Below are 23,734 nucleotides of genomic sequence, written 5' to 3'. Positions count from 1 at the left end.
ACACTTAAACTTTAAATTATACTTTAAATTGCATGTGTCAAATTATAGAGCAAATTTTTGTCTACTTGTGTCATCCTTTCATCAGAATAATTTGAGGGCCTGAACAATATCTTTTGTACCTTTGGCCCAATAAATGTTTATTGAATACATAGATGTCTAAATAAATTTTTAAAAAGGCATCAAGACAGGTAAACACACAACTAAGTCTATAATTATAAGTTGTGATGAATGCCATGTAGAAAGAGAGCAGAGTTCTATGAGAGAGGCTAATAGAAGGGCTTAATTTATACCGAGTGGTTAGCAAAGTCATGGTGAAGTGGTATCTAAGCTGAATAGGATGAGTACAAGTTCGCTAGTGAACAGCTGGTGATTTCACAGTGATGGACTACGTTACCTGGACTTCCACACATGTGGAAATTCCCCATTTTTATAAACCAGTTCATAGAAATAATAAAGATATAGAAATGAGATTAATAAATGAACAGCTGCACTCAGAATCAAGAAAAGCTATTTCCTGCGGATGAGGAAGTGGGAAAGTCTGCAAAAGGAGGGCGGTAGATGAGAAGCTATGGCAGTGAGTTTCCCACAGTGGGAACCCATCCTGACCATGTGGGAAGTCTTCACAGTCCCGCTGGAAAGCTGGGGGCTGACAGGGCTGTATGTGAAGTCACTGGGGAAGGAGTGAGAATCACCACCACAGAAAAATTGCCAAACAAGAATCAACAAATATTTTTCAAAGCCTGTGTATGGAAAAGGGGTAATAAACTCAATAAGAAAAGGATTTCATGGAAGGAAATAGAGTTAATAGAACCATAAGAACAGGATTTTAAAATAAGCTGTTTCCATAAAGCTAAAGGAGGGGATATCATTATGATACAAGAAGAGGAGAAAGATTTGAAACAAGAACAGGTTGAAATGCAAAAAGAAGCAATTGGATAATTAATGAAATTAAAATAACAATTTTACATTTATTAAATATAATTTATTAAATATATTTATTGAAATTAAAAATAAAATGCAATTGTAAGTATAAACAGCTGAATGGTCACAAATGAAGAATTAATTAATGATTTGGAAAATCAAGCTGAGGAATTCCCCCAGATAAAGATATCAGAAGTATGAAAAAAATAAAGGGGGTATGGATTCAGAAGGTCCTACATATGTCTAATAGAATTTTCATTAAAAATGGAATAAAGAGGGGGTATGGGAAGTAACCTTTGAAGAAATATTGGCCTCAGTTTTCTAAGAATTGAGAAAAGACAAGAATTCTCAGACTGAAAAGATCTACCAAGGCCCAAGTGAGATATTTACATAAAATTAGACCTAGATTTCTTGCAGCAAAATTTCAGTGTACTAAGTATAAAATTAAAATCTTAAAAATTACCAAAGAGAAAGAATGAAATTAGATTATCATTCAGACATTCTCACCAGCCACCTGGAAACAAAAGGGAAAGAGAGAATACCCCCATGTACAAAAGGAAAATACTTTTAAACCTATCATTCTATACTAGCTGAAGGATTATGTAAATGAAGCTGAAATAAAGACATTTTCAGACTCTAAAAAGCCTACCATTCGCAGGCCCTTTCAGAAAGAGTTACTAGATGATGTTGGAGCTGGTTAGTGTTGGTGAAATTGTGGAGAAATAACCACACTTGTACCATGCATGTGGGAATATAAAGTGGCCTGGCTACTTGAAGTACAATCTGGGGGTATTAATAAAATAAAAATTTGCATATCCTACAAACCAACAATCTTACCTCAAGATATCTTCCTAGGGAAATATTCATTTGCAAACATGTTTATTGTAGCATAAGTTGTCAAGGTGAAAAATGGGCATCAGTAAAGTAATGGCTAAATATAATATGGTCATTCTATGAAACACAGAGCACCAGTTAGAAGGGATGAGAAAGATCTTTATGCATGAACCTGGATTTATCTCCAAGGTTTACTATTAAGTGAAAAGGGCAGGCTGAAGAATGATATGCGCATTAGGATACCATTTATTTAATGAAAAAGCAATAGACTCAACCAGCAATACATATTTTGCACATATCATAGATATTTTGCATGTATTTTCCATATATCACTGAAAAAAGCATGGAAGGAAATATACCAAACACAACTAGTTACTTGTATGGAGGATGTGGTGAGAGGCTTTATTCATATTTGCAATAAGCAAAACCTTTAGTGTCTGGTCAGAGCTGTTTAGGTAGGGGATTTTAAGGATAAAAGAGGACTCTGGGAAATGCAAATCAAAACTACAATGAGATATCATCTCACCCCTGTCAGAATGGCCATCATCAAACAATCTACAAACAATAAATGCTGGAGAGGGTGTGGAGAAAAGGGAACCCTCTTGCACTGTTGGTGGGAACGTACATTGATACAGCCACTATGGAGAACAGTATGGAGGTTCCTTAAAAAACTAAAAATGGAACTACCATATGACCCAGCAATCCCACTACTGGGCATATACCCTGAGAAAACCATAATTCAAAAAGAATCATGTACCACAATATTCATTGCAGCTCTATTTACAATAGCCAGGACATGGAAGCAACCTAAGTGTCCATCGACAGATGAATGGATAAAGAAGATGTGGCACGTAGATACAATGGAATATTACTCAGCCATAAAAAGAAATGAAATTGAGTTATTTGTAGTGAGGTGGATGGACCTAGAGTCTGTCATACAGAGTGAAGTAAGTCAGAAAGAGGAAAACAAATACCATATGCTAACACATATATATGGAATCTAAAAGAAAAAAGGTCATGAAGAACCTAGGGGCAGGACAGAAATAAAGACGCAGACCTACTAGAGAATAGACTTGAGGACACTGGGAGGGGGAAGGGTAAGCTGGGACGAAGTGAGAGAGTGGCATGGACATATATACACTACCAAATGTAAAACTGATAGCTAGTGGGAAGCAGCCGCATAGCACAGGGAGATCAGCTCAGTGCTTTGTGATCACCTAGAGGGGTGGGATAGGGAGGGTGGGAGGGAGGGAGATGCAAGAGGGAAGAGATATGGGGATATATGTATATGTATAACTGATTAACTTTGTTATAAAGCAGAAACTAACACACACACAAAATAAATATATAAAAAGAAGACCAGGGAGAGAAATAAAAAAAAAAAAAAAGAGGACTCTGGGTATTGTGAGGAAAATGGATTTGGAGGATAGGAGGCAGGGAGACCAGTTTGGAGGCTGTTGCAGTAGTTAGGACCATTAGGCACAGTGGGCACACAGCCCGGGGCCCATGAAAATGTTTTAATTTTAATTCTTTTAAAATCAGAATTAAAAACTAAGATAATAATGAATATATAATAAAGAATCCTTTTATAGCAATGAAGCACTAAAATACAATTTTTATTTATTTATTTATTTATTTTATGAATAAAGCCCAGATTAGGAGAGAGAATGCTTGGATGGATCAGAGTGGTAGCAAGCGAACATGGAGCCAAGAGGGTAAAGACAAAATATATTTTGTAAGAAGAAAAGCCTGAACCTGGCCATAAATTGAGAGTGAGGAATTGAGGGAGAGAAAGACAGCAAAGAAAACTCCCAGAATTCTGACTCAAGACGGTGTTGGTGCCATTTACTGAGATGGGGAAGAGAGGTGGAAGGTGAGCAGGGGTCAGGGTGTAAGGAGCCTCGCGTGCCGGACTAGATGTGGAAAATCTACTAGGCAGGCCAGGGATTCTCAACTCTGGATGGATGACAGAGTCACATGGGAGCTTGAAAAATTCAAATTTTTGCAACAACTCCCAGACCAGATCCCACCCAGAGTCTTGAAAGGGTTGCGGAGTGCTGAATTTTTAGGCCACAGGGAGACAGAAAAGATTTTTAAACAGAGAATGACATGATCAGATAGCATTTTTAAACAAATTCATATTTGAAAGCAGTATGGGAGCTGGAGACGAGTTGGCAAGAGACTGGAGGATAACCAGGAGCTACAATACCTAATGAACCCAGGCCGCCTGATTCTCAGGCCACTCCCAGGCTCAGAAAAATTTAATGGAACTAAAGAAGTTTGGAAAAAAGCTGAAAAGACCTCCCAGCCAGACCCAGTACAGAGCACAGCTTGGCTGAAGGCCAGGGGCATTTGAAGCACATGGGCCTTGGGGCCATCAACATTCTCTCTGGCCAAACCACAGTGCTAATTTAAATGTTCATTTGTCACAAGACAGCAAACCTGAACCACAATTGCTTTTTATTTTATTTTATTATTATTATTTTTTAATTTGTTTTATTGAAGTATAGTTGATTCACAATGTTGTATTAATTTCTACTGTACAGCAAAGTGATTCAGATATATATATATATATATATATATATATATATATATACACACACATACACACACACACATACACACACATTCTTTTTCATATTCTTTTCCATTATGGTTTATCACAGGATATTGAATATAGTTCCCCGTGCTATACAGTAGGACCTTACTGTTTATCCAAGCTATAGCCATTTTAAACCTCTTTCTACTAACCCCAGAGCCTCATAGAATCACTTTCTCCAGGTACCTGAATTAAATCCTTCTCCTCACTTCTATCAAGACACCCATTACACTTAGTTATAATTGTTTTTGTCTGTCTGCCCTACTAAGCCCACAATCTCCATTAGGGCAGGAACCATGGCTAGGCCTTTTTTCAATGTATCTCCAGCATCCTGAACTATGCCAGGCACAGACAAGCCACTCAAATTAAGTATCACCTGAATGAATGATGCCCTCAAATTCCATATGTCCCAAACTGAACACTCACCAACACCTTCCTTCCACAAACTAGGTTCTACTTCTATATTCCTCTACCATCCCTTCCACCTCCCACATACCCCATTCATGTATTCTCATCAAAATCTTGGCATAATCCCTCACTTCTTATTTTTCTCACTCCATACATCCATTTTGGTGTCTTCAGTGAGAAGCAAGATCTGTCCTCTAAACCTCAATAAATATTCATCTGGTAGACGATCTATGGAAAGAGCATGGGCTTTGGAATCAAATAGAAGTGGGCTCATCTCACATCTGCCTCTTAATCACTAGGTGATTTTGAACAAGTTATAATCTCAGAGCCTTAGTTTCCTTATCCTTAAATGGGTTTAACAGCACCAACCTTACATAGGTTTTTATGAAGTTAAACGTGAAGTGCTTAGCACTTCAATGTTACTCAATAATAAATGTTTCATTTCTCCTCACAGCATCCCTGACAGGAGTAAGCAGCGGTCAGGAAGACATGTAAAGAGCTAAATAAAAGTCAATAAAATGCGAGAGAGTGAGAGGGATAACATGGAAAGCCAAAGAAGAAATAAAAATTTAATTCCCTTAAAGAATCATGTTCACTTTTCTATTGTTTTCTTTTCTCAAAATTGAACACATAACATTTATATTGATCAAAGAACACAGTAATATCCAAGAGAAATGAAAATATATGTCCACCAAGAAACTTGTATGCAACTGTTCATAGCAGCATTATTCACAATAGTATACAAGTGGAAACAACCCTAATGTCCATGAACTGGTGAATGGATAGACAAAATATGGTACATCCATACAATGGAATATTATTAGGTAATAAAAGGAATGGAGTACAGTTACATGGATGGACCTTGAAAACATTATGCTGAGTGAAAGAAGCCAGACGCAAAAGACCACATATTGTATGATTCCATGTATATGAGATGCCTAGAATAGGCAAATCTATAGAGACAGAAAGTAGAGTAGTGGTCTCCTAGGGTTGGGGGTGAATATAATTAAAACGATTGAATCATATACTCTCAATGGGTGAGCTGATGGTGTGTGAATTATATCTTAATAAAGCTGTTAAAAAAGAAGATAGAAGAACAGCTGGAGAAATGTCCAAAAATTTTTTTCCTAATTATTTCCTTCCTACATCCTAGTAGATTATCTTGTATATCCCACTCTGAAGACTGTCACCTTTGACTAAAGAGAAACACAGTTGCTTTCTAAAAGCAGGATTTTAAAACCCGAAATACTTCACAAAAAGCATGTCAGGAAAGCTGGCTATCTTTGGGACAATTGTTTTAAAAGGTGGGCCTCAAAATATTTTCAGCCCCCCGATGAAGGGGCTGAAGAGGGAAGGGGAACAGAGCTCTATGGACCATCTGTCCTTACCCATATCTGACTGTGAATAAGGGTGACTCTTCCGGAGACATGCCAGCAGACCCTGATAGTTGAGCAGGAGATCACGATACTCAACGCTTATACTCACCAGGACAGTGAGGGTATTTGGGTAAGCTATGGCAACTCTTGGGGCCTGAGTTATTTTGTTTTGTTTTCCCCATAAGATGGGAGAAATGATAGCACTTTTTTTTACATATTGTTTCAAGGACACAGTTGTTCTTAAAGTCTTTTGAATGAGTAATACCTTTGAGAATCTAATGAAAGTTGATATTCTCTGGAGTAAAGTATAAAATATACATGTATCTGGGTATTTATAGGACTGGTAATTAATCCTTGGTAATGTTATAAATCACCTGCAAAGCTCCTGGCCCTTTGTGGAGACTCAACTGATAGTAATTATTATTAATATAATTAGACAGTAAAGGTAGGAGGATCATGAAACGTATACGTAGAAAGTGGCCTTCAGGATGGGACTAAAAAGATGAGTAGGATTTCAATAGGTTGAAGGAAGAACAAGAGCTACAGTAATGGCAAAAAGTGAAGTGAGAATCAGTGATGGAGGGATTATGCCTAATGAGTAATAATACTGACCATTTGCTGAGCCCTAGCTATGTGCCAGACATTACATGCATGATCTCAGTCAATCTTCACAAGTGAGGTATTGTTAGCCCCACTTTAGAGATAAGGAAACTGAGAATTAGGGGGGTCAAGAGGGAGGCAAGAGTAGAGGCAGGATCTTACCTTAAAAGTCTCTATTTCTGTTCTTTATGCAATTCTCTTTAATTTTGTGTATGTTCGAAAATTTCCATAATAAAACATTTAAATAAAGTCTCCCACTCCCTACAATTTTTATACCACAGGATGGCTTAATGGGAAGCCATTAATGGGAAATAATTTTTTCTAATTATTGAGTTATCTATATATGAGTCCATTATATATACAAGTCCATTATCAGATGCATGATTTGCAAATATTTTCCCCTAGTCCATGGCTTGTCTTTTCATTATCTTAATATTTTTTTGCAGAGGAAAAGTTTTTAATTTTGATGAAGTACAGTTTATCAATGTTTTCTTCTATATATCATGCTTTTGGTATTGTATCAAAGAAATCTTTTCTTAACCCAAGTGTCCACCATAATAAAATACGATATACTGGGGGGTTTAAACAACAGACATTTATTTTTCACAGTTTTGCAGGCTGGGAAGTCCAAGAGCAAGGAGCCAGCAGATATGGTTTCTGGTGAGAGCCCTTTTCCTGGTTTGCAGACTGCCTTCATGTTTTGTCCTCACATGGGAGAAAGAGAGGGTGTCTCTTCTTATAAAGACACTGATCTAATCATTGGTCCCACCCTCATGATCTCGTCTAAGCTTAATTACTGCCCAAAGGCTCCACCTCCAAATACTATCACATTGGGGGGTAGGGCTTCAACATATGAATTTTGGGGGATACAAACGTTCAGTCCATAACACCAAGGTCACAATACTTTTTCCTGTATTTTCTTCTAGAATTTTTAGATTTAGATTTACATTAGGTCTATGATCCTATGATTTACATTTAGGTCTATGATCTATATGGAGCTGATTTTCACATATGGCACAAGATACGAATTGAAGTTCATTTTTTTACATATAGATATCCAATTGTTCCAGCATCACTTGTTAAAAGGATGATCCTTTCTCCACTGATTTGCCTTTACATCTTTCTCAGTTGTCCTTATAAGTGTGGATTTATATCTGGTTTCTCAATCTGTTCCATTCATCTATTTGTCGATCTTTATGCCAATACCTATTTGTCTTAATTACAGTAGCTTTAGAAAAATTTTGAAATATGTAGTGTTAGCTCTCCAACATTGTTCTTTTTCAAAGTTGTTTTAGTAAGAGTTTGTCAATTTCTACCAGAAAGCCTGTTATGATTCTGATTGGGATTATGTTGAATCTATACATCAGTTTGGAGGAGAATTGACATCTTAAGAATATTGAGTGTTCACATTAAATGAACACAGTATATCTCTTCATTTATATAAGTCTTTAAAAATTTCTCTCAATAATGATTTGTTGTTTTCAGCAAATAGTTCTTGTCTACCTATTGTCATATTTATCTCTAAGTCGTTCATAAATTTTGATTTCATTGTATCTGACATTTTTATTATGATTTCTGATTGCTTAGTACTAATATATAGAAATACAATTGATTTTGTAAATTGGTTTTGTCTCCTGCAACCTTGCTGAATTCATATTTTAGTTCTAATAGCTTTTTTTAAGATCTCATCAGATTTTTTTCATACATGATCATATCATCAAAAGAATAAAGACAGTTTTACTTCTTCCTTTCTTTTCTTTTCCTTATTTTGTTGCACTGACTAGAACCAAAAGTACAATATGGTATAGAAGTGGAGAGTGTGAACATAAATGTTTTATTCTTGATCTTATGGAGAAAGCATTCAGTCTTTCAACATTTAGTTGTTAACTGTAGGTTTTTTGTAGTTGTTCTTTATCAGACTGAGGAAGTTCCAGTCTACTCCTAGTTTGCTGAGAATTTGTACCAGGAATAGCTGTTGGATTTTATCAATTGTTTTTTCTGCCTTTATTCATTAATTTTTTTGGCCACGCTGCGTGGCTTGTGGGATCTTAGTTGCTGACCAGGGATAGAGCCCCAGTCCCGGGAAATGGAAGCATGGAGTCCTAACCACTGGACATCCAGGGAATTCCCTTTTCTGCCTTTATTGACATGATCATATGATTTTTCATTTTTAATTTGTTAATATTTAAAATGTCAATGTTAAAAATTTACCATATTAAAAATATGGTAAATTACATTGGTTTATTTTCTTGACTTTTCCAGAAAGTTAATCTTGCATTAACTACACTTGGTCATGATATATTATCCTTTTCGCACATTGTTGAATTTAACCTGATAACATTTTGTTAATAATTTTTTTATATATGGTTTTGAGGGGCACTGGTATGAAGTTTTCTTATAACATTTTAATCTGATTTTGGTATCAGGAAAACACTGGCCTCATAGAATGAGCTGAGAAGTATTTCCTTCTCTTCAATTTTCTAGAAGAGTTTGTGTAGAATTGGTATTATTTCTTTCTTAAGTGTTTCTTAATACAGTGAAGTTATGTAGGCCTGAGGTTCCCCCCCTCCCTCTCCTCTGTGGGAATATTTTTAACTACAAGTTAAATTTCTTTAATAGATAAAAGGCTATACAAGTTATCTGTTTCATCTTGAGTAAACTTTTGTGTTTTTCAAGGAATTTGTCCATTTAATCTATGTTGTCAAATTTATGGATATAACATTGTTCATCGTAGTATTCCTTTATTGTACTTTTAATATTTGTAAACTCTTTAGTAATGTCACTTCTTTTATTCCTGAATTTGGTATTTGTATCTTCTCTCTTTTTGTGCTGACCAGTTTATATAGAAGTTTGTCAACTTTATTACCTCCTCAGAGAGGCTGCTCTTGATTTCATTGATTTTTTTCCAACATATCTGTGTTGGGTATTTTGTGGATTTATTCCCAAATCTTTAGTATTTTCTTTCTTCTGTTTACTTTGAGTTTAATTTTGGTTTGATCTTTAGTGCTATAAATTTCCCCATAAGTTCTGCTTCAGCAGCATCCCACACATATCTATACGCTGTGTTTTTGTTTTTACTCATTTAACATTTTCTTTTTATTTTTTGACTTCTGGTTATTTAAAAATGTGCTATTTGGTTTCCAAATATTTGGTAATTTTCCAGAAATTATTCTGTTATTGATTTCAAATTTAATTCTATTTTGGTCCGAGAACCTACTTTGTATGACTTGAATCATTTTAAATTTACTGAGATTGGTTTTAGCCCTGAAATATGATCTATCTTGGTAAATATTTCACATGCACTTGAAAGGCATGTATATTCTGCTGTGGTTGGATGGAGTTGTCTTTAAATGACAGGTTGGCTGATCATGTTATTTAAGTGGTCAGTATAGTTACTGATTTTCTTTCTGCCTGTTCTATCAACTATTTAGGGAGGAATGTTAAAATCTCTAACTATATTGTCAATTTTTCTACTTCTCATTGCAGTTCTGTCAGGTTTTGTTTCATATATTTTGGAGTTCTGTAATTAGATGTGTAAACTTAAGATTGTTATATCCTCTTTGTGAATTAATTCTTTTGTTTACCATTATGATCTTCTTTATCCCTGGTAATATTCTTTGTTCTGAAATCTACTTGTCTGACATTAATATAGCCACTCCAACTTTCCTTTAATTAGTGTTAGCATGGTATATATTTTCCTACCTTTTTACTTTTAATCTATTTCTATCTTTATATTTAAAATGCATTTATTGTACAAAGCGTATAGTTGGGTCTTGCTTCTTTATTTAATCTGAAAACCTCTGGCTTTCAATTTTGTCCAATTTAGACCATTTACATTTAATGTGATTATTATTTGGTTGAGTTTGAGTTTATCATACAGCTCTTTGTATCCTATTTGTCCCACCTGTTCTTTGTTTTCTTTGTTTTTTTTTTCCCTTTCAGATTTAGACTAGAATTAGTACATTTGTTTTTAGTTCATTTTATCTACTTTGTTGGCTTATTAGCTGTAATTCTTTGTTTTGTTATTTTACTGTTGCTTGGGATTTTAACTTATTACAGTCTACTTTCGAATGACATTACACAACTTAATGTGTATTATAAGAACCTTAAATAATGTACTTCCACTTTCCCCTTCATGTCACTATATGATTGCTGTCATTAATTTTCCTTATACATGTGTCTTGAGCCCCTTGGTACATTGGTATTATTTTATTTAAACAGATAATTATCTTTAAAATAGATTTAAATAATTTTAAAAATCTTCTGTATTTACCCAGGTAGTTGCCATTTCTGGTGCTCTCATTTCTTTGTGTAGATTCATATTTCCATTTGGCATTATTTTCCTTCTGCCTGAAGGAGTTCCTTTACTATTTCTTTTAGTGTCGGTCTGCTGGTGATGAATTCTTTAAAACTACATATCTGGAAAAGTCTTCACCTTGCCTTTGTTTTAAAAAGATAGTCTCATGGAAGCAGAAGGGTCTATATTATTCTGAGTGTGAAGAAAGGCATAATTAAGACGACAGTTCACATATATCAAGCACTTAGTTTATGCCAGCAACCTTCTGAGTTAAGCATTATTATTATTTGCATTATACAGACTTGGAGACTGAGGATCAGAAACATTTAAGTTTTCCAATGTCATACACCTAACAAGTGACAAAGTGACATTCACATTTCTCTAGAGTCTCTAATGTTAACCACAACATTCTGCTGTCTATCACGAAAATAGAGGACATATAAGTACACACTCCAGGAAATGCCTCATACTTATATTTCTGAGAAAAAAAAATTAAGTCACTTGAAAGTCATTCCAGACTCTTTCTGGGACAATGGTCTTAACAGGAAACTCCTGGAGCCCTGTGAAACCATACAACTCTTCAGAGACATGCTTATAGAGAATACAATCAACAAAGCTCCACAACACAGCTGGTTGGTCAAGGCCACCCAAAGTCATTCCCAGAGCCTGAGAAATGGCTCTATAAAATTAGCAGCTGGGGGTTGGGATGGGTGTTGGTTCTAAGGGAGCATTTCCCAGTGGATGGCTATACACACTCATATGAAAAGAGAGCTGCATTGATAGTGCTGGGTAGGGTGGCATGTTCTTTCTCAAATGTTCTGTGGAAGTAGCATGGACAAAACAAAGAGCACTGGGTCTGCACCCATGCTACCTGGATGGATGGATTTAGCATTAAGAACTTGAGCGTCGTATGTTACTTGCCTGGGCCCGTTTCCTCAACTGTAACAAGAGGACACGAGTGGTCATTCAGCCTACCATTTGGTGCTGTAAAAATGAGAAGGATTATTATTTTTGTTCTTATTTTTATGAATGTTTCAGGATTCTGCACAGGGATACAATGAAAACATTTTATATCACACACTGAAAAATGAAATATACCAAAAAGGCTGCACCAAGTTAGAATTTGGAACAGAAATTATTTATAAAATAGGCAATGCTACTGGGCATGTTTTGGTCTTCAATTAAATTCCTTTTAAACTCTGGCTCCACAGTGTAATGGTTTTGGAATTAGTAATAATAAAACATTAGTTACACTGGTGAGTAATAGTTTATTTAAACAGGATGAAATGTTAACCCAGTGGTGCCCAGAACCAAATGTAAGACCTCTAAGTGGCTATCCCGTGAAGGTCAGAGGCCAGGGTCATTGCTATTAACCTTTAGGTGGGGGGCTGAGATACACACAGCACAGCTATCTGCATTTCACCCCATCATTTCACCTCAATGTTTTATCTGTGCCTCAAAATTCTTTTGGGAGCACTCAATATTGACTTTTTTTTTTTTTTTTTTTTTTTTTTTTTTTTTTTTACTGGCAGAGACACTGGGGCTCAGAAAAATTGATTTGGTCAAAGTCTCACCGCTTGTAGGGGGTGCAGAGCCGAAGAGGTCATGACAGTGCAGAGAGCACAGTTTGACTGTGACATGACAGGGGTCAGCTGGGGTGGGTACCTGCATAACTGAGGAACAGTTACTATGTGAGAACGGGGATAATACCTACTTCGTGGAGACTAAAATGTGCTTACTCAGGCCCCGGCACTTACTTAAATACTTAATAAAAGTTGGCTATTCTTCTTCTTCATCTCCCACCTCATTTTCCACTAGAGCACACAGGCGTCTTGACAAATACAGCCACAGGCAAGCTTCTACTTACGCAGTCCCCTAACCACCAGGAACACGTTCCCAACAAACCTGTCTGAAATGGACTCCATTCCACTCCCCTCCCAGCTTGTGAGTCCTGGGCTTTGGAGATGTTCCCGCACTGCTCCCTTTCCCTCCCTTTGCCCTGGCAGTCAGCACTTCAGCTTGGGACCGTCCTCACCTGGCTCTGGAGACTTCCCAGGGGTAGGAGTGAGGGAGTGGGGGCAGTGCTTCATTTCAGGTGGGAAGGGAGAAAAAAGAGGAAAAGCTGGAGAAACCCCTCTCCTGGGGGGGCGGTCCCTGCCCTGATCTCCTATCAGACCCTGTCCCATCTGTCAGGCCTGCATCTCCTTCTCCTCCTTGGCTTCAGCCCCTAGGGCCAAGCTCCCTGGCAAGTCTGCCTTTCCTCTGGAACATGGGGCCTCTAGCTCTCCTCTGGGTTTGCAGGGAACCCCTGCTAGCAGCACTATCACCTGAGAACTTGCTGGAGACCCACATTCTCTGAAGTCTGGCACCAGGCCTACTGAACGGGAACTCCAGGGGCAGGCCCCAGCAATCTGTGTTTTAAGAAGCTTCCCAGGTAATTCTGATGCACCCAAAGTGTGAAAAACACTGTTCTAGGGAAACAACGCAAAAGGAAGCTGAGGACCTGAGTATTCAGCTCTGCTTCTTGACAAGCACAGTGAGAGCCCCCCAGGGTGTGGTTAAAGGCTATGTGCTAGTTCCAGGCACAGATGGTGGGGAGGGGGAGGAGGATGAGGACGGGGAGGAGGAGGGGGAGAAGGAAGGAGTGGGGAGGAGGATGGGGGTGGGTACAGGGAGATGGCTGGAGAGTGGAATGCAGATGGGGTGGGGAGTGGGAGATAGAGAGGGAGGGGTTTGTGGAGGTGGATGGGGGAAGGGGGAGGAGCTCAGAGACTGAGCTCTGTTCTGTGGGAAAGGAAGGGGCAAGGGGTAGGAACCCCACATTTACTGAGTACTTACTATTAAGCAGGTACCTGGCATCCACTGTTTCCTTTCACTTTTAATTTAAAATTTTTTTAAAAAGTAAATGTTATTTATCCCTGCATTACAGATGGAGACTCTGAGAGGTTGGGCTGGGAAAGGGTAAAGAGAATAGGGTGAGAGTGATACCAATTCAGGACCATAAATGTACGACCATAGATAGGATAGGACATTATCGTCTTGTGGAACACCTGCACTGTACAGATGGGGAAACTGAGGGCCAGAGAGGAGAAAGGACTTGCCCAGGGTCACACAGAAAGTCAGTGTCTACTAATTCCTAATCCCGTGCTCCGTCCCCAACCCTTTAAAATGCAAGAAAATCAAAAGCATTTTCTTGCATTTTAAAACTTGTTTTCAAACTTTTTATTTTGAATTCATTTCAGATTTACAGAAAAGTTGGAAAAAAGTATAGATATCCTTACATCCCTCATTGCTTTTCCCCTAAAGGTAACATCTTACATATGCGTAGTATAGTAATCAAAAAGTTTTGGGGGAGTTAATTACACTTTTTACTTTGAAGTGATTGTAGATTTACATTCAGTTATAGGAAATAATGCAGAGCACCCTATGCAGCCTTCATGGAGTTTCCCCCAATGGAAGCATTTTGTCCAGAACTTTTATGCTTGTGTGTTTTTGTTTTACTCTTCAGATTCATCCTCCTCACTCAGGAGAAAGTTCTCAGGTCTCTTCTGAAGAGACAGAGAAGACAGGATATAAAAATAAGAATGGAAAGGGTTTTCTCAGCAGGAAAGATGGGCATCTGCTTTTCCTGGACCCACTGTTTCTTGTCCAGCAACCACCCAGGCCTTCCAACAAAAACCTCCGGGTCTAAGCTGCCGCAGGTGCCGTCCAAAGATACCTGCGCGGGCAGCAGGGGAGCAGTGGCAGTGTTCCAAGAACTTAAAACCTCGTGAAACCTTGCGCTTGGGAGGAATCTTGGAAATCAGCCACCCAAATCTTCATTTGATGCTTGAGTCTCTATCAACCTCTGCTGGGAACTCGCCCCTATTCAAAAGCTTTGATAACTTGGAGTGCTAGAAAGTCCTTTCACTGGACGTGAGAGCAGGGCTGTGATGTCTTGTTCGCTGTGATATTCCTACTCCCCCCGCCCGCCCCCCACAACAGTGCTCAATAAATACTAGCTGAATGGATGGAGGAATGAATGAGCTAATGAGCAGATCTTCTGCCCAGTGTGTGTGGTTGGAAGCACAATCTTCCTCTGAAGGAGGGCATCAGGGTCTGCCTGGGATGCTGTCAGCGTGACTCAGCACAGCCTGTGCCTTGCTGAGGGCAGGTGCCCTTGCAACTTGAGGTGGATAGGAGAGTTCCCGGCTAAGAGGTCCCTGGGGTGGGGAGACTACTCTTTCCAGTGTTCCGAGTGCCAGGGCCGGGTAGCAGTCTTACTCCATGGCCATGACTTATTACATTCCCGGGTAAATCGAGGGAAATACAATCCATATGTTGTTCTGGGGTTATTTACACAATTCTCATCAAGATGCCGCCGTTGCATAAGAGCCATTTGACATCGATGGCCCGGCTTTCTTTTTTCCATTCTGAGAAGAGTCCCTGAAGAAAAGCCAATCCCACTGTCCCTGGAAAGGGAGGGGCAGGAGCACAGGGAACAGTCATCTGGGGCAGCCCTGCCGGCAGCGCAGTGTCTGGGGAGACTGTTTTCAGTGAGTCTCATAGGGGAGGCTGAGCAAAGAGGGAGACTCCTGCCAAGCTGCGTGGCCACAAGGGCTCTGCCAGCTGCTGCCAGCACGACTTTGGTGGAGGGCGGGGTGGAAATGGCTTAAGCAGTTGCCAAAGAACAGGGAGGAACAGCTGGTGCATTGGGAAGATGGGGGCTTCCAGGAAGGGCACCTGGGTCGCATTCTGGTGGAACTTTGGGTAAATTACTTCCTTCCCACCGCCCCTGGGCCTCAGTTTCCCCTTCTGCGAAGTGTGAGGCTGCACTCATGCTCCACCATCCTTATGCATCCCGATAGACTATTCTAGGACCCCTTTTTTATATCTTATTGTGAATATTATCTGGCAATGCCTAGATAAATATTTTTCAAGAAAATATCTTTACCACAATCCTTAGTAAGAAATACATTTTACACAGTAATCTAGTGTGTGTGTGTGTGTGTGTGTGTATGTGTGTGTGTGTGTGTATATATATATATATACACATATGTATGTATATACATAAATATATAAAACTGAAACAAAGTTTTCACAAATCAATGCTTACCCTTCCTACAAGGATAGACATGTAGATTAATGGAACAGCAGAAAAGAGTCCAGAAATAAACCTACGCATTTATGGTCAAGTGATTTCCAACCAAGGTGCCAAGGCAATTCAGTGAGGAAAGATAGCCTTTTTACGTGGTGGTGGCACAACTGGATATCCACATGCAAAAATCCATCCATCCATCCATCCATCCATCCAGACATACATACATACATGTATACACTTACACCCTTACTTCACGTGATACACAAAAATGAATTAAAAATGGATCTTAGATTGAAATGTAAGAGCTAAAAGGAGCGAACTATGTGTACTTGTTAACCACAAGGACGATCCTCATGAACATTATGTTAAATGAAAGAAGACAAATGTGAAAGACTAAATACTTTGTGTTTCCATTTACATGAAATTTCTAGAAAAGGCAAAACATTAGAGACAGAAAGCAGCTCGGAGGTTTATTTGGGCTGTAGGGCTGCTAACAGGCATGGGGGAACTTTGTGGAGTGACAGCAGTGTTCTGAAACTGTGGTGATGGTTACACAGCCCTATAAATTAACTAAAAATCATCAGATTGTACACTTACAATGGGTGAACTTTATAATATGTAAATTATAACTCAAAGAGACATGACAACTAATAAAATTAAACTTGAAGGATAAAGATGGTACGTGATTTGTTCATTTGTGATGTGTTCTTTGGGTATGATGAGTTAGTTCCAAACCACCTCTTGCTGTCTTATTTGTCTCTCTTCATAACATGCACAGCATCATTGCACATAGATATACTACTCATAATTACTAGTCATTTGAAAAGATTAGAAAGAATAGATATGTAGTGATTAGATTTATACTGAAAACTAAACTTTTTTAAGAAAAGGAGTTTATAAATCTAAGCAAGTCTTCCAACATTATGCAACACCAACAAATGCCATTAGTAGACCATAATTAGCCATACTTTCAAGCATGTAGTTTGTCATATTCACCAAAGGCATAATCTGATAGTTCTGAATGATCGTGAAGCACAAGGAAAAACGTTCTGTCTCTCCTTAGTAGTTTAGGATGGGAATCAGACACATCCAAAGATTTCCAAACCTAACTGCTCATGAGGATGATTCATGGACAGCTCCCCACGTCACCCCCAAGACCTCCGAGGGGGTGAAGTTTTAGGATTCTTTAGTCTTGCAAAGATCTCCCAGGCGGTAAGGGAGGTTTGTGAGTTTCACTTGGTGAAATCAGTGTAATCAGATTTGAGATAGAATATGAAGATTGGTTTCCAATTATAGTTAAAATATCAAGGTTTGCAAATGAACGACTTCAAAAAATATATAAAGCAGAGTATAGATTAAGTTGTCTCAACAATCATACCACCCACTCTTCCTTGTCTTCATACCTTTAGAAAGGGGTGGAGTAAGAGTTGGTAGGCTAGAACTCTGCAAACCCCTGGGATCCCACAGTGATAACTTCAAATTCTTAGCTTTTAAAAGCCTCATAATCCTTCTTAGTTAAATGGAGAATATCATCAATTTTAATTTTTTGAAATTGTTGGCTGCTGTTAGGTCATGTTGCCCTCTTGTATTTTTGGAAGCTAATTTTTAAACCAACTGCAGAATTTACATTTGCACAGTTGAAGTTAGTTTCAAGCTCTTCACTTGAGACTCTTAACATCTTTTGGACTCTTAATCCAGTTACTTAATAAACTCACTATTTCTCCCAGATTTATATATCAACTCAGATTTTGACAAGGTGAGTTTACATATTTATGGGATTTGTTTTCCTTTGTCCCTTAATCAACCTGCAAACATATTTTCACTCACGCTTTTCCCCTTCCTCTCGTCACCTGCCTGAGGAAAGAAGGGCCTCTCTTCCTGCCTCTGGGGGCTCAGGACGGCTCCTCACCTGCTGCTTGCTCTCTGGGAGCCCCCTTCTCCAACCACTCCTCTCTCTGGAACCCTCTGCCGTGATGTCAGCCCACTCCTCCTCCAGGGCATTGAAAGGTATCCCAGTCTTTCCCATCTGAAACCAAAACACTTCTGCACGATCAGTCGCTTCTCATCCACTCTCCATCCCCTTTCTCATTTTCTTTCCTTGTCAAGCTTCTGGAGGGAGGGAGGAAAATCTCCTGAGTGTCAGTGTTTCTCTTCTGCAGGGAATCCCTACCCTCTGTTGTCTGGCTTTTTCCCCACATTGTTCCATAAACCACTGCTGGATAGAGTCGTTAAGGATCGTGTAGTTGCCCAAATCTGACCAACCCTGTTTTCTGTTCATACCTAATTTAACTGTCTCATTGAGTTTGTTTTGGGGAACTGGTCTCTCCTTCTGAAAGCAATCTTCCTTTGGTTTTTCAGGCGCTGCTTCTCCCTTCCCTTTCCCGTCCCCCAACTGTTTTCCCTCAAGGACCACTGGGAGGCATCTCATCTCCTTCACTTCCCATCCCCTACATGTTGACCTCCGACCTCTGCTCTCTCCTCCTCTCATTCTCCTCCAGTGGTTTCTCAAGTGTGCCCTTAAGCCATCTGTATCAGAAGCACCCAAAGAGTTTGCTTCTTGCTGAAAGTGCAAATTCCAGGGCCCTAGCCCAGATCTACTGAATCAGAATCTCTGGAGGGCACCTAGGAATCTGCATTCAAGCTGTCTCTCCTAGAAATTCTAAAGCACACTGAAGTGTGAGAACAGCAGCTCTACAGACTTCCCATGGGCCACACTCTTTAATCTAATGTTTCCTGATTCATCCATCCCACTGCTGCCCAGACCCCATCTCATTGTTCTACTCCTTAAAATCTTTTACACAGGCATCTCTTCCCTGGAAACTGAGGCTAAGCTCCCAGATCCTGGCATTAAAGACCTTTGTCACTTGGCCCTTGTGAAGCTCTTGGGTTAGGCTTTTTCTCCCCACAACTCTCAAATTTCTCTGCACTTCAGGTATACCCTTAACACACCTGCCTGCTCGCACCTCTGGGCCTGGCCGTTCCTGCTGCCCAAGTGCTCTCCACCAAGGTTCTCCTGAATTCACCTTCAGGTCTCAGAAACTGCCTTGAACATTATTCTCCGAAACTGCCCTGAGCTTGACAGCCTCACCATGTTCTCTTTTTGCCCTTAGGGCACCCATCTGTAAGATTCCTCACTCAGTATTGTCCTGGATGGGCCTCCTACCCACCAGAGCTCTGCACGAGGGGACCCATGTCCTTTCTCTTCAGGACCCCAGGAGCATGGGGTTCCGTAGCACAGAACAGGAAGACAATGGTCGTGATGACAGGTACAGCAAGGGTGCTGCTTACCTGGGTGAGGGGCGACTTCTCTCATCAGTTCACCTGCGCTAGGCTCCAGGCTGGGCCCTGTGTTCGGAATGTGAACTGTCTCTGCTCTCAAGGGCCTCTTGTTGAGTGAAGGACACAGAAAAGTTGGTGGGGATCATCTGGGTGCAGAATGCTGTTACAGAGGGAAGTGTGGGGAGCTGTGGGAGCGTGGAGGAGAACTGTCAGCCCGGACCTTGGTTCCAGATGGAAAGTTCCTGTCCTAGGAAAAGGGCAAAGTGACAGGGAAGGTTAAACACGGAACATTGCGCAGGATGGGAAAGAGCTCCTGAAGGACAGCGAAAAGGCTTAAGCCTCAATCTGGGCTCTGCCACTGATAAGCTGTGTGACACATGCTTATACAATTCCTGAGCCCAGACTTCATGTAAGTAGAGGGTGGAGTTTAAACTAAGTTCCGTTCTGAAACCCTTGAAAAGATCAGAGATGGGAACTTGATACAAATGCATGTTGTGAAAGGTGCATTAATAGTGTTAGACACCAGATGGCAGGAGAGGATCTATTTTTGCACAAACTTGGGGCTTTACCTCCATCACTGATACCTCACCTTGGGGGTGGTCCATCAGAATTGGGGCCGATGGACGCCACCAGCTCCAGACCTGGCTTCTAGATAAGAGGCTCTTCTGAGACATATGAGCAGCAATTCTTATTAAAAAGAATTCTCCCTCACTTTGGGGGAACTAGTCATTGGCTGTCTTTAAATATGCGTATTTGAAAAGCAGCCCCCGTGATGCCTACTGATATACTTCCGAGGCCGTCCCAGCATTGCTATGCTGCAGCTCTGGTTCTGATCCCGTGTGCTGGACACATGGAGGGAGGTGTTTTATTCAGGTCCTAGTGGGACAACCTGCCCGCCCCTCACTCTCTGTGGGGGTAGGTATTGATCACAGGAAATAGATAGGCTGCCTTGCAAGGTATCTATGCCCTACCCCTGGAGCTTTGAGCAAAGCTGGGCAGCTGGGGGGCTAAGGAGGTAACTTCTGATCCTCAGTGGCTGGATCTGGAGCAGAGACCCTTGTGAGGATCTGATGGAAGCCATAGACCCTGTCCTCCAGAACACACGTAATATACATGTTATTTCAGCAGTTTCTCAGACCTTGTGTCTAGGGACCCAGACTATGGACCACTCAGAGTTCTTCTCAGCCTTAAGAACCTAATGTCGTGTATTCACTCTCAGTGGCCAGCTACGCACATTAGCTTTCTAATCTGTGGTAAGACTAAACTCTTGGCTATTTCCCCCAGAGAAGAAGTAGCAGGAGTGATGAATCCTGAGTCTTACCATGGCTAATAACTAAATAGCGGACCATGAAGGATCAGTTAGATATAACCGTAATGCTTTTGGATCTGGGTTTCCTGTGAGCACTTCCGCCGTGCAAAAGGCTGCATTCTCAAGCTCTGCTCCAGGGGGCGCTGAAGAGCTGCGCGTTTCCAGCCAGTGCCTGCCTGCTGGAACACACCTTGGCTGCATAGGGAGGACATGGAGCTTTTTGCCAGCTATGTGTCCACACCTTGGTCCTGAGTTTTCTTTGAATATCTTTCTCTTTGCTAGAAAACCCCCGCTGCCTGCTTTTCTGTGCACTGTACAGCGGCTCCACACACTCACGGCTTTGGGGTTCTTTGTTTCCTGAGGCTAGTGACCTAGAAGCATCAGAGGACAGAATAACTAGCAATGACCTTGGGGTGGGAGTCTCCGTCTGGTCCTGGCTCTGCCATTTATTAACTGTGAGTCTCTGGGCCTCAGATATATAATGCGGATAATGATTCCTTTTCTGGCCTCACAGGGTTCATTTATTTGACAAATATGCATTAGAGCCTATGTGCCACTCCCTGCTCCAAACACTGTGGATACAATGAATGAGACAGACGTGGATTCCCAGTGCAGGCTAGTTTGAAAATCAAATCATAAAACATATCTGAACACCTTGTGTTAACTACAAAGTGCTCTGCTGACATACAGTCTTCCTTCTGTTTTTGTTTGAATGGTTTTGTGGCTATTGTGGCAGGAGACACAGACTCAGGGTTCCAAACATCACAAATATGAGGAAGTTACCTTCAAGCAGAGTTGACGGACCTCAGTCCTGCTCGGTGGGAAATTGCAACCAGGCTGGCCCTGCCCATCCGCATTCCTTCTTCGTAGTCTTTCTCCTAGAAGATAAGTGGATGGGACTGCAGCCTCCATGATTCAAACAAAATCCAAAGTCCTCCACTGAGCTTTGCGCAGACAAGCGCCATCTTGTGGAGAATGTAGGTGGGACGCTGCTGGCCAGGGCAGCACCCCAGGACACCCCCGAGTCTCATGTCCCTCGTCTGTATGTGTTCTTCCCCACAGTGCCCTGGGCCTCCCAGGCAAACTGATTCCTAAGACAACCAGTTGAAAGTTTCCGTTTGATCTTACTGTTCCATGTGATCCCAAATTTCCACGTCATATGTTACATACACAAAATAGTTTAATATTAGTAATGGGGAGCTGGGAGACCCTTGATCCTCATTTCCACTCTTTTCCCCTTTCGTCTCCAACAAGGCCCTTTCCTCCGGGTTAGGCTCCGTCTGGGCGAGATGCTGTCAGTGGACAGGCTGACACTGTGTAGTGGCAGAAGTCCGACAGCCCAGGGGACTCTGGACGAGAAAATGGGGCTCATCCTCACCCCAAATGCTGAGAAATGTAGAGTATAGCCCCTCTCTCTCCCCAGTAGCCCTCTCAGTCATTTGAATACCCACCACTCTCACTGGGTGGGCTTTAAATCAACACTGATGCTTTCAGACAAGACCCGCATGTTGAGGGTCTGAGTTCACTCAGGGAGGGGTGTGAGTGTGTGGACATTGTTAAAGTTGCATTTTTATTAAACAATATGTTAGACTTGAGCTATTCTATTCTGTGCAAATTATTCAGAAAATGAATTTTCCCGGACAGAGTAAAATAAATAAATAAATAATAGAGTAGGGAAAGGAGGAATTAATTATTAGGAATTCTGAGGACAAAACCTTCTCTCTTTTTTCTAGGAAAAATTGAAGAACAGTTGTCTGTCTGCTTTAAAGAAGACATATTTGCAATGTTTGTGTATAAAACAATTTAATGCAACCCTTTCTCTGCCCGCCCCCCAGCCATATACATCTTCTCAATACCAAGAGTGTCCTGTGGGTCACATGACGTGCTATGACAGCTCCCATCTCTCCAGGGGCTAAGTCCCAAAACCATGCCGTCTTTGTGACCCCTCTCTTTCTCTCATACCATAGATCCAACCAGTCAGGAAATCCTACGGACTCTACTTTCAAAACATATCCAGAATCCAACCATTCCTTACTTCTCTACTGTGATCTGAGCTCTCAGGAGGATTAGTGCAATAGCCTCCTACTTGCTCTCCCTACTTCCCCCCTACACTCTATTCAAAAAAATTACAGCCAGAGTGGTCCTATAAAACCCAAGTCACATTCAATCAGTTCCCTGGCAAACTCTTCCATCGAAAAAAAATTATAAACCATTTGTGTTCTCTACTGACCATGGGAATGTCTGACGGGCTGGGCAGAATCTATGTGTCCTTTGTTCAGTAGTATTAACTACTACCAGCTGTTGGGTTTGGACCTAATTCTCCTATAGCCTCTTAAAGACTGAAAAATCCTGGAAATGAGGTAGCAGCAGAGATAGGCTGAGATTTCTCTGAGGTTATTAATTTTTGTTTCCCGCTAGCTAAATTGGGCCTGAGGTTCTCCTGAGAAGCACAGAGCAGTGATTCTAGCAGAGCCCTGCCAGGGTAGGTCCAAGGGATTCATCCAAGTTTGGCACAAGAGAGCAGTCAGAGGAAAACCAAAAGAGTCCATGCAAAGTCAATTGAAAATAAATGAGCCTTGGATAAGCTTCATTAACTGGCAAGTTTTCCCCCCTCACCCAGTGTCTTTCCTTTAAGGGGCACTCTGCCAGCCAAGTTCCTAGATCTTCCTGCTGCAAAATCTGATTTCCCATTCAATAATGCAAGGTAATATTGACAATGGTTAATAATTCTTTTTTTAAACTTTTTTTTTTTAATTTTTATTTATTTATTTATTTTTTATTTATTTATGGCTGTGTTGGGTCTTCATTTCTGTGCGAGGGCTTTCTCTAGTTGTGGCAAGTGGGGGTCACTCTTCATCGCGGTGCGCAGGCCTCTCACTATCGCGGCCTCTCTTGTTGCGGAGCACAGGCTCCAGACGCGCAGGCTCAGTAATTGTGGCTCAAGGGCCTAGTTGCTCCGCGGCATGTGGGATCTTCCCAGACCAGGGCTCGAACCCGTGTCCCCTGCATTGGCAGGCAGATTCTCAACCAC

At 40.6% G+C, this 23,734-nt stretch overlaps 2 long non-coding RNA genes across 2 annotated transcripts in view; one reads left to right on the top strand and one right to left on the bottom strand.

Annotated features, from left to right (window-relative positions):
* The window catches only part of LOC309629389, a 43,312-nt gene that overhangs the window by 13,119 nt on the left and 6,459 nt on the right, over nucleotides 1-23,734 (top strand). Inside the window, exon 2 of the long non-coding RNA XR_014245041.1 lies at nucleotides 14,544-23,407. This is a non-coding gene — a long non-coding RNA (uncharacterized lncRNA). The remainder of the gene's footprint in view (nucleotides 1-14,543; nucleotides 23,408-23,734) is intronic.
* The window catches only part of LOC309629398, a 210,763-nt gene continuing 205,199 nt past the window's right edge, over nucleotides 18,171-23,734 (bottom strand). Inside the window, exons 2-4 of the long non-coding RNA XR_014245053.1 lie at nucleotides 21,487-21,581; nucleotides 19,404-19,641; nucleotides 18,171-18,224 (exon numbers count right to left, since the gene is read on the bottom strand). This is a non-coding gene — a long non-coding RNA (uncharacterized lncRNA). The remainder of the gene's footprint in view (nucleotides 18,225-19,403; nucleotides 19,642-21,486; nucleotides 21,582-23,734) is intronic.

This window comes from Balaenoptera borealis (assembly GCF_965194805.1).
Source record: "Balaenoptera borealis genome assembly, chromosome: 5".
Lineage (NCBI taxonomy): Eukaryota > Metazoa > Chordata > Mammalia > Artiodactyla > Balaenopteridae > Balaenoptera > Balaenoptera borealis.
Note: the sequence above shows the minus strand (reverse complement) of the source record. Positions and strands in the feature narration are given on the sequence as shown.